Below are 12,417 nucleotides of genomic sequence, written 5' to 3' on the forward strand. Positions count from 1 at the left end.
AACTTTAGGCTCTGGGGCTGGAGATGGGGTTTGTAGCCAATTTTATTTTGCTTCTCTAAAGAGGTGCAGAAAGCCTTCAGAAAACAAAAGCCACATAGAGGACTAGCTTAGACTGAGCCTGGCCCCCTGGTAAGGGGCAGTGCATCTCTACCCAGGCCAAGATAACAGAGAAGCAGTGCAGCAGGCCCTTTCCCCAGAAGACCAACTGGAAGAACAGGCACACAGCAAGTTTATCAACCCCACAAGACTGTAAAACCTCAGTGCTAGGGGAAAATTCAAGGGTTTTTCTCATTTAAAAGAACACACAAAATCTGAAGCAGTTAATATGTCTATTGAATCATTTTGTTTGCAAAATAATATTATGGAAATAGTATTACAGTCTTTAACTGAGCAAAAAGCCATGACTTGAAGTCATATACATAAAACTCTTTCAAAATATTGATTTTCCATAAGCCAATGCTGTGAAATATACGGTCATTAATTATATACTGTTTAATTATTTGAATAAGAATCTACCATCAACACTGAGAAATTGTGTAATTACATCAACACTGATTCTTTAAATGTGATTTTTTACAGAACTAGGTGATGAAGTAAAGCTGAAAGTTATCCATTCATCGTGTCCTAAACTCTAACAAAATAAATTGGATTTACATATTAAACCACTCTTCTTAACTGATGTGTTCTCCAAAAAGCTAAGCCCCTCTAAGGCAAGGGGAAAGTAACTTCTGACCAGATTCACTTACCATCTTTCTCTTCTTTCTCATAAGAAGTTTATGATGGAATTAATTGAAAATTTTCTAATATTTATTAGATATCATTCTTCCAGTAACAAATAGTCAATTGTGCTTATGCTGTGTCATACTCATTATTTATATTATGGGCAACTGAACTATTATAGAATGTTTATATCTTTAACTTAGTGTCATTTATCTAGCTATTGAGGCTATTTTATATTTGATAGATTTGTGAATTAATAGCATTTATTAACTTATTCATCAATAAATGATTTTTTGTTCTCCAGAGTTTAAGACTTTATTTCAAAATTAATTACATAATTCTGGGCTTTTCTCCAGAGATTATTAGTGGTTTATAAGGAGAATTGAGCAGTGTAAACCAAATACATTTCATCTCATTTTTTAACTCTAGTCTTTGACAGAAATTCTGATTTCTGATTATCTAGCTACTGGTCAGTGCCTTTCATAGAGCTATTGCTCTGTGGTTGTTAGTGGTCATCTATTGAAGTAACTTCTTTAGTGAAATTTTTAAATACAAAATACAAAGAAAATGATTACAGTATAGGCAGGACTGATTTGATCTTCAGTAAGTCTAAGCAAAAATGGAACATGACTGTGTGCTTGTCTCTTACTTTGGTGATATCATTAAGTGTAATATTGGTAATCTCTTCAGATGAAAAATGGTCCCTGAAAAATGGTGAATTGGTAGTCCTGTGTACTCTTTATGACTTCATATGTTCTGGAAAAATATTTTTTATTCATTCAGGGTCACTTGTGTCATTTAAATATCTCTCCTACATACAGAAATAAAAACTAATCTTTCTTATCTTAGCTGGTTTCGGGAGAAATATTAAATCTCACTGTAATCATTTTAAGACATTAAATGCTGACTGTGCCCTTTAAAAACACATTTCCCACTCCTTTTTTTTTTGTTCATGGGTCAAAAAATAAATTTTAATTTCCAGAAATAATGAAATACACATATAAAAACTGTTGTTTCATGCTTTTCTTTGTCCTTGTGAGATATTACAAGGCTAATGCATTTGATTTTTCCTCTAGAGCACAGTGTGTGGGAATAATTAAATAGAATGCCTGTCATCTGTTCCCTTCTCTGAATCTAAAATCTGAAGTGTAGTCTTGGCAAATAATCCAAATAGTAGAATTAACCTTTATAACTTAGGTACTTTTGTCAGAGTGTTCTATTGATATTGTACATAAAGTATAATGTGGTAAAAAAAAATAATGAATACTGTTTTTCTGAAAATAAATAAATTGAAAAAATTTTTAAAATAATAAATAAAAATTAAAATTAAAAAAAAGTATAATGAGATCATAAAACTTTAATCATCCCTTGATCACATCTAGTGATGAAACATATACTGTACATTCATTTTAAGATTTTTAAAATTTTTAATTCCCTCTGGTGTAGGGTATTTTTAGATTAGTTTATACTTAAGTTTAGATTATTTACATGCAATTTCCTTAATTTATTAACATAATGCTTTCATTTCCTCAAATTTAATGTACCATATTGCTGTATATTCTTTTGAGAGTGAAAGAGGGACTGAAGGTGAGTGTGGCCAAAAAGAAACCTGAACAATCATTTCCTCCAGGTTGGAGCATTTTTCTGTTGGACACTTACTGATCTCTGTAGGCTTAACATTACTATAAATCATAGTACCAATGGATGCTGATGTGTGTCTATGACACTAATAGTCTGTAACAAAGTGTATTTGAAGAATTTAAAAACAGCCAAACAAAGTTGAATATTCTGAACTTTAATATATTAATGTTTGTAAGTCTTAAGATTTTCTTTGGGATGCATTTTGAAGAGATTTCTTTTCAATTTTCATTGAAATCACTTGAGAAAATTTGATTTTATAGAATTGCCTGCTATCTTGAAATATGCCATTAAGCGCAGCAGTGAAAACAAAGTAAAAGGAATCAACAGTTGTAATCTCAAACATAATTTATGTCTATAAAGAAAGCCTTAATATTTTTTAAAGCATCTGGATCTGTAAACTACTGAGAATAATGACTGTTATTTTTATCAGATGTACCAAAACAATGATGGAAATTTAACACCAAGAACTGTTTAACTGTGGATCTGTTTTCAGTGACCGGCTTCTTTGAAAGAAAATCCAGGGTTCAGGGTATTGGGTAGTAAGAAATCTATTTGTGCTTTTTGATCTTGCTATCTTCACACCCCTTAGGACTCTACCTCTTAAGGATTGATCACTTTCAGAAGTCTAAGCTTGTAAAATCTTTAAAACTATCCATAACACATGGCAATAAAAGACTGCCATTTCAAGTAAACAGACACTCTTCATTCCTTTCCAATTGATCTTCTCCTCTGACTGTCACTGTATTGTTGGGGATTTTTTATGAGCTACATTGCAGAAAATTCTTTAGGCCACTCAAACTGGGTCTTTTAGAAGAACCAGCTTAAAAGCATGTTTGCAAATTTAGTCTAATAACCTGTTATTTTCTTAGACAACTGACTATGTTGGATTGATGTGTGGACTGGAAACAACATCAATCTATTCTTCAGTTTGTGTATGTCACACTCTTAAGCTGTCCTTACTTGCTTATATCACTGATGACCTTCCTACTTGCAGCACACCTGTACAGATCTGATACATAGTGGGTGAAAAATGTTTTGAAATCGGTTCTATGAAAAAAATTGTTTTATTAAACTAATTCATGAAAAATAAGAGAATTTAAATCCTAGAACTATATTTCAAAGTGTTATTTTTCCCAAAAAAAGAGAAAATTTATATTCACACATCCCTCTCAACAAGCACAATTATTAATTACATATTTTTCAGAGCTGTGAATTCTGTAATTTATGGTGGACTTGTTAAATTTCACAAATATTCATCAGATGGTATGGGGAGTCTAAAGCTTCCAACCACCCCTCCCCAAAAAAATAGAAAATAGATTTCTCTAACTATGCTGAGAAAATCTAAATAGGTAAGACACAATAGGTAAATAGGTAAGACAAAAATATATAGGTAGAGGAGAAACCTAATTGTCTTATTAAGCACACAGATATTAGAAGACTTTCTTTATTTAAAAAAAAGAATATTGTTTTGAACTAGAAATTGTTCAAGGATAGGGAAAGTATTCCTTCAATTTTGAAGACTATAATCCATATAATTTTAAAAGTGGATTTTCTCCTCAAAATTTAATACCTATTACAATCCATACTTTGAGATATAACTAAACATCCTTTATGTCTAGGAAAAAGTTCCTATTCATATGTACTGGTAACTACAGAATAAACCTAGCCAATCCCATGGAAGAGCTTAAATCCTACCTGGCATAGCAAAATGAAGGCTACAAGACCCTTAGCCTTCCTCTAATTATACCCTAAATAATACAAAAAATGATACTGGAATCAAGTCTGTCTGGCTTCGATGAAAGTTCTATACCATGCATTTTAAAATAACTTCTTAGGGATTTTCAGGTAGTAAAAGTAAAAGTAATATCTCTTTGAAAGGACATAGTTAAGTAAGGTGGAAAAGGTGATCTGGTCAGTTTGCCGTGGTTTAAGGGCTGCCTCTCAGCATTATAGCTTCAGAATCTGGGTTTCTCAGTACACATAAACCAAGTCTATTTCTCAGAGGCTAACTCTTATTGCTCAAGTTTATGAAATTGCTTTGTAAAATTAATAATGTAATGTATATCTTTCATAGACCTGGGAATAGTTCTGTCTCCATGTTAGCTCATTTTCTTTCTATGAAGAAATCAGAGGAAATCAAAGAATAATCAAATGATTTATTAACTTACAATGAGAAATGACTATCAAATAACGGGCCTACTCTGGGTCTTTATAACAGATGACAGATGTATTTCTTGTAGGAAAGCTATGGAAAACTAAGTAATAATCAGGAGATTTTGAGCATGATATTAGAAAAGTGAGAGAAAAGTATATGATGAAATCTAAAAAATGCTAAAAAATAGAATGATTGATGTATCTTACTCTTTGAATGTCTTGCCAGTGGGGCCATATATCTTTCACACTTAACAATTCCCTGTGTTTCTTGACAAGAAAACTGATTTTTATCAATTGGGTGAGAACATTTGAGTTCTGTTAGATGAGTCGTCTCTCCACAGAAAGCTGAGAGAATGGGTGCCATCAACATTGCCTTCTGTGATGGTTTGGTTTCCATGATTCATCAAAACCTTTTCTTTAACTAGCCATATGATGAAAGTTTTCTCTGATTTGCGTTTCCCTAATGATTAGCAATGTTGAACATCTTTACATGTGTCTGTTGGCCATTTTTATGTGTTCTGTGGAGAAAAAAGTCTATTCAGGTCCTTTGCCCATTTTTCATTTAGGTTATTTTTTGTTTATTTATTTGCTCTTGAGTTGTAGGAGGTCCTTATATATTTTGGATATTAACTCCCTACTGGGTAAATGTTTTGTAAATGTTTTCTCTCATTTCATAGGTTGCCTTTTCATTTTGCTAATTGTTTCCTTTGCTGTACAGAAGCAAGCTTGACTAGTCCCACTGTTTATTTTTGTTATCACTTTACACCCATTATAATGGCTACCATCAAAAAGTTAGAGTAGAACAAGTGTTGTTAAGGATGAGGAGAAAAGGAAACCCTTTTATACTGTTGGTGGGAATGTAAGTTTTGGTACAGCCATTATGAAAAACGGTATGAATATTCCTCAAAAAAAAAAAAAAAAGGAGAACTACCATATGATCCAGTAATCCCACTTCTGCATATATATATTCAAAAGAAATAAAATCACTATCTTGAAGAGATATCTGTACCCCAGTGTTCTTTGCAATGATATTCACAGTAACCAAGATATGGAAACAACCACACACACACACACACACACACACAGTGAAATACTATTCAGCCTTTAAAAGGAAGGGAATCCTGTTATTTTCTTTTTTTTAATTTAATTTAACTTTATTTTTTTCAGTGTTCCAAAATTCATTATTTATGTACCACACCCAATGCTCTATGCAATACATGTCTTTTCAACAACACAAATGAAGCTGGAGGACATTATGCTAAGTGAAATAAACCAGACAGAAAGATAACAACTACATTAATCACTAATATGTGGAATCTAAAAAGATCCAACTTGAACTTGTAGTAAAGATTAGAATGGTGGTTACTAGAGACTTGGAGGTTAGAGGAAATAGGAAGATGTTTTTCTAAGGGTAACAAACTTTCAGTTATAAGAAAGTTTTTTGAGTAAGATCTGGAGACATAATGTATGGTGACTAGAGTTAGTAATAGTAATGTATTGTATACTTAAAGTTTGTTAAATGAATAGATCTCAACTGTTCTTTTTGCCAAAAAAGGGGGTTAACAACTTAAAGTGATGGATATGTTATTAGCTTGATGTCATAATGCATATGTATATCAAATCATCACTTTGAATACTTTAAATAATGCAATTTTTATTTGCCAATCATATGTCAATAAAGCAGGGGGAAAATAAAAAGAATCTGATACTATCTGAAAGCAAAGTTGAAAGAAAAACAAAAAGCTCTCCTTCTCTAACTGTTTATTTCCATTTAGTTAGGTTACAATCAAGGTTTTTTTTTTTTTTTAATGGGTTTGTGATTCATTTTGCCTCTTTAAGACATGAAATATAAAATACTTAACATTTTTAATTAGCATATCCTTTGAGTCTGTGAACTTAGAATTATGGACTTAATAATTCACATATACATGTATGTACAAACACATCTTTTTATTCTAAAGAATATTTCTATAAGGTTTTTAGATCCCCTGAAAGCCATGTATTTCTGTAGATTTCATGTCATTTGGTACAGTATTGAATACATAGTATTGAATACATAGCTAAAGATATGTTTATTCATTTACCTGACAAATATTTATAATTATCTACTGTGTTCCAGGCACTATACCATATGCTAGAAACATAAAGGAAAAACACATGGATGATCTCACAAAGCTTCCTATCTAGTAAGATTATTCAAATTTGCTGTGAATATCATATGTGAATTTTTTCATTCATTACTGAAAAAACCTGAGTCAAACACTCTTGCCAAATTATCAGGGAAAAGTTTTGGAATTGTGTGCTTCAAATGAAATCACAATAGAGCTATTGAATTGATCTGTTTATTGTACATTTTGCTTTAAGTTCACAGACCTTCATATAATACTTACATTTTACATATACTTATATGCAAAATAAGAATACTTATATTCTGTTTGTAAAGGTAGCAGTATTTTCTAATGTTCATATGGTCTTTTCTGACATAAGAGTTCATTCTGGACACCCTAGAAATTTTCCTAACATTTCACTTTCAAATATGTATTTATTTGAGGTATAGTTCAAAGATGTTTATATGCATTTTCATCAAGACTATTGATGCACATATACTAAAGATTATATCAGTCTTGGGTTCTGGACAGTTGAACTTTATTATATGCCATGCATTTAGCATTATACTTCCTTTTGAGGATTTGGTTGATTTCAATCCAAGCATCACTTGAAAGATCCTAAACTATGTAGAGCAAATCAAATTAAGAAGATATTTGAAGTAGAAATCCTTATAGGAAATCCGACTTAAGAAAAATTAAAATGCTTGAAAAATGACAAACTGAAGATAGCAAGCAGTTATGAAACCTGGAATTTTCCCAAGATACACTAAAACATGTAAGTTCTTAATTTTTTCCTGCTAATATTTCTATGTGTCAATTTGGGGGAAAACCACACAAATTTTTCCTTGGTGAAATGGGTTAATTCTTCAATTTGGACATTTTATCTTACTAGTGTTAAATCATTGTCAAAATAGATTTTCTCTGTGAGTATATGTGTGGTGTGTGTGTGTGTGTGTGTTCATACTTGGCTTAAATTGATTAATTTTTCATAGAGGAGGATTAGTAATTGTCACTGCTTTTTATTAAAACAAGGGAAAAACCGAGATTTTTATTTACTTTTCCTTGTAGTCCACTCATTGCCTTTTTATTTGACAATTGAGTACAGAGCTCAATGAATTAATGACTTCAGAAACAAAAGAAAACAACAAAATGGTTTACTGGTAATCGGATAGTCATTTAGGTCTCTGAGTGATAATCATCTTGTATTCCAATGCACATTTTTGTGTTTAAGGAAATACTGTCTTGGACTAACAGAAAATCAGTAAATGGTATCAGCTGGCAAGGAATATGAAGTCCATAATAATCATATAGTATTTGAGAAAGAATTTAAATATTTGTATTTAATTACATAATTAAAGTTATGCATAAATATATGAGATATATATAACAGTACATATTTTCATTCTTATCACTCAGAAAGGGTACATTTCATTACTACTAACATTCTGAACTGGCATTTCTCTTTAACATGGTTTTTTGATTCTGTATCCTAGCCAATGTGTTACAAATCACTGAGCTCTTGGCTTGTCAAGTTACAGTTTTTTGGTTATTCTATTTCAACCTTATATACTAATCATGATGGCATTGGCCATTAGTAAGTCAAATAAACTATATTCTTACAAAACAATAGGTGATCTATTATAATAAAGCTACTAAGAGCTGATATGGGCAGATGTTATTAAAATATAAGGCAAAATATTTCCTGTTCAAAATTTTGACAGCTAAAAAGAACTGGCAAAGCAACAGTAAATGAACTTGTAGAATGGGTTCAAACAAAGATGGGGAAAAATTATGTGCGTGTGTGTGTGTTTGTGTGTGTGTATACCCAGAATATTAAACATTTAATTCTACTTTTCAGATTTGGAAGCTGGAAAATATTAAATTCTTCAGGTTAACATCAATTAGATTTGGGGTGGTGCTTACACATCGAATGCACAGAACAAAATACTAAAGCACAATGACACTAAGTGCTAGATGTTTTTAAATTGTTTGTATAATTTTACTTACCATTTCCTTTGTATAATTAGAGGTAGATTTAATGAAAGATATGACTTCTTCCATAAGTAGTCTACATTGTGAGATCTTTGAAGTGCATCATGCTTGGTTATATGAATATCCTTAAAGACAGCTGAGCTTGGTTAAAAAAGAGGATTTTCATACGGTGTACATTTGATAACAAGAACTTTTGGAATTAAAACATTTTAGATTTATATGTCTTTAATTCTCTTTGAGATGGAAGGAATAATCATAATATGGAGCTTAATCTTCTCGTGCCATAATTTTTAAAGATTGAAATCAGTAAGTTCTACAAGTTTTACCATAGGATCAGCTTAATTTCTTAATGTAAGAGCATGTTATTGTGCATAGATACCATACCAGCTAGTTATATTTTACCAATTCCTTAGGTGATTTGTAACCACTATCAATCAGCCTTTAAGGAGAAACAAACTGAGGGTTTTGGAGGGGGTTAGGGAGTTGGGAGGGCATGGTGGTGGGTATTAAGGAGGGCATGTATTGCATGGAGCACTGGGCGTGGTGCATAAACAATGAATCTTGGAACACTAAAAAAATAAAATTTTAAAAAAAGATCAAACATTTCATAACATTTCACATTATTTCATAATTTAGTAAGTTATTGAAGATATCAGTCCTTTATTCATAATGTGGATGATTCCTACTTTTATATATTTGAAACTAAATATAAATTTATATCTATATAAAAATAATGATAATATGGGCTCCTAATGTGGCCACTGTATGGAGAAGTTTCAAAACATTCTATTTCAGGAGAATATATATGACCAGAAAACCTTCAGCATAGCTTACTTCTTTTAGTAAGGGTCATTAGAGAATGTCACATGAAGAGTGATGAATAACCGGGCATCTAATTATTCAAGAAACAGTGCAAAATTAGCATGATTCTACTAGGTAAGATAATTGTTATCTCCCTTACCTGATTAAAATTTAAGATTTTACAGCTTGATTTATTTCTTAATCTATTCAATTGTTCAAGCAACTCTTCCTAATATATTAAAATTTTCTTTCTTTTTTTAGTGTTTGTCATCTGTTTTATGATAAGGAAGAAATTAAAATGCTGTTAACTCCTTCAAAACATGAACTCGTGATTAGAAACTCGTGTATTATCTCAAATACAACATAGTAAGGGGATTATATAAATTTGGAAGCATTTGCTTCTTGGTCAGACTGAAGTTAATTGAATAAGGTCTCCCTGGCATACTTATTTTTGGTTATTTAAATCATGATGCTACATACTTTGTAGTGTAGTCCATGTTTGAATAAGTTAATTGTTTTTTAATTAAAGCAAAATTTACAGTTGTAACTGGAACCTTATTAAACAATGATACAGAAAAATAATCTGGTGCTAGAACAAAAGACTAAAACAAATTTATTTGAGGATCAGTTTGTCACTATTTGGCATTAAGCTGGTTCTGCCATTTTAATGTCATAGTGTGCAAATGGCTCAATAAAAATTGTTTACCCTCTTTGCAAAGCCATTAACTTTTTCTTAAAAATGAAAAACTCATGTATCATTAATTAAACAAATATGTCATTTAAAAATCCTTATCCAGGAAAGACACTGCCCTTGCTGATGATTAGACTTAATTAAAGAGTGATTTCTTCCTCTAACAGGAACATTCTTTTGAAGATGCTTCACTTTTTTTTTTCTTGCCTTTTCATACCTTATCACACCAAACAAAAATTCCCCAAAGAGTAAATAATCATTTTTTTTAAGATTTTTTATTTATTTTTTTGTCAGAGAGAGAGCGAGCACAGGCAGACAGAGTGGAAGGCAGAGTCAGAGGGAGAAGCAGGCTCCCCACGGAGCAAGGAGCCCGATGTGAGACTCGATCCCAGGACGCTGGGATCATGACCTGAGCCGAAGGCAGCTGCTTAACCAACTGAGCCACCCAGGCGTCCCTAAATAATCATTTTTATTTGGTTTTTATTTACCTAAGAAATTTATCTTCCTGATTGGATTTCAATTGCTTCTAAATCTGTTGTGCATTTTTATATAATAGTATATAAAAGACTGAAATATCTATTTTATTATATATGTAAATAGAATTAATTAGAATGCTCTTGGTGGAATCAAGTCCTGAATGTTTCTTCTGAAATGTTTCCTTTATCTTTATCCTCTCCAACTTGTCAATTTTCTCATCCTTTCCCTCAGTTTCCTTCCTCTTGCCTTCTACTTTGTCTCTTACTTTTCACCTTTACTATTTTCCGTCAGTTTCTCTAGCTGTACAGCACATCAGGATGCTATGCCTAAAAATCGTGAAATATGGAGGGGGAAGAGAGAGGGAGAACAGGAGAATGAACATTATATTTTCTATTTTGATGTTCTCTTTTCTTCTCCCCACAAATTTTTGTTGTCCCATCTTTAAAATCAAATGCATTAAAAGTATTTAAACTTTCAGAAACTCAAATTGTAAGCTTATGTTTTTAATGATTTTTCCCCTTTTTATTTTATTTCTTTTCAGTGTTCCAGTATTCATTGTTTATGCACCACACGCAGTGCCCCATGCAATACATGCCCTCCATAATACCCACAACCACTCTCACCCAACCCCTCCACTCCTTCCCCTCCAAAACCCTCAGTTTGTTTCACAGGGTTCACAGTCTCTCATGGTTTTCTCCCTCTCCGATTTCCCCCAACTCAATTCACCTCTCCATCTCCGGATGTCCTCCATGTTATTCCTTATGTTCTACAAGTCAGTGAAACCATATGATACTTGACTCTCTCTGCTTGACTTATTTTGCTCAGCATAGTCTCTTCCAGTCTCATCCATGTTGATACAAAAGTTGGGTATTCATTTTTTCTGATGGAGACATAATACTGCATTTTATATATGGACCATACCTTCTTTATCATTCATCTGTTGAAGGGCATCTTGGCTCTTTCCATAGTTTGGTGACTGTGGCCATTGCTTCTATGAACATTGGGGTACAGATGGCCCTTCTTTTCACTCCATCAGTATCTTTGGGGTACATACCCAGTAGTGCAATTGCAGGGTCATAGAGAAGCTCTATGTTTAATTTCTTAAGGAATCTCCACACTATTTTCCAAAGTGGCTGCACCAACTTGCATTCCCACCAGCAGTTTAAGAGGGTTCCCCTTTCTCCACATCCTCTCCAACACCATTGTTTACTGTCTTGTTAATTTTGGCCATTCTAACTGGTGTAAGGTAGTATCTCATTGTGGTTTTGATTTGAAACTCCCTGATGGCTAGTGATGATGAACATTTTTTCTTGTGTCTGATAGCCATTTGTATGTTTTCATTGGAGAAATGTCTGTTCATGTCTTCTGCCCATTTTTTGACATGATTATCTGTTTTGTGTGTGTTGAATTTGAGGAATTCTTTATGGATCTTGGATATCAGCCCTTTGTAGTGTCACTTGCGAATATTTTCTCCCATTCCGTGGGTTGCCTCTTTGTTTTGTTGTCTGTTTCCTTTGCTGTGCAGAAGATTTTGATCTTGATGAAGTCCCAAAAGTTTATTTTTTGCTTTTGCTTCCATTGCCTTTGGAGACATATCTTGAAAGAAGTTTCTGTGGCTGATGTTGAAGAGATTACTGCCTATGTTCTCCTCTAGGATTTTGACAGATTCCTGCCTCACGTTGAGGGCTTTTATCCATTTCGAGTTTATCTTTGTGTGTGGTGTAAGAGAATGGTCAAGTTTCATTCTTCTAACACAGCTGTCCCAATTTTCCCAGCACCATTTATTGAAGAGATTGTCTTTTTTTCCACTGTATATTTTTTTCCTGCTTTGTC

This window comes from Mustela nigripes, chromosome 12, assembly GCF_022355385.1.
Source record: "Mustela nigripes isolate SB6536 chromosome 12, MUSNIG.SB6536, whole genome shotgun sequence".
In the NCBI taxonomy this organism is placed as follows: Eukaryota; Metazoa; Chordata; class Mammalia; order Carnivora; family Mustelidae; genus Mustela; species Mustela nigripes.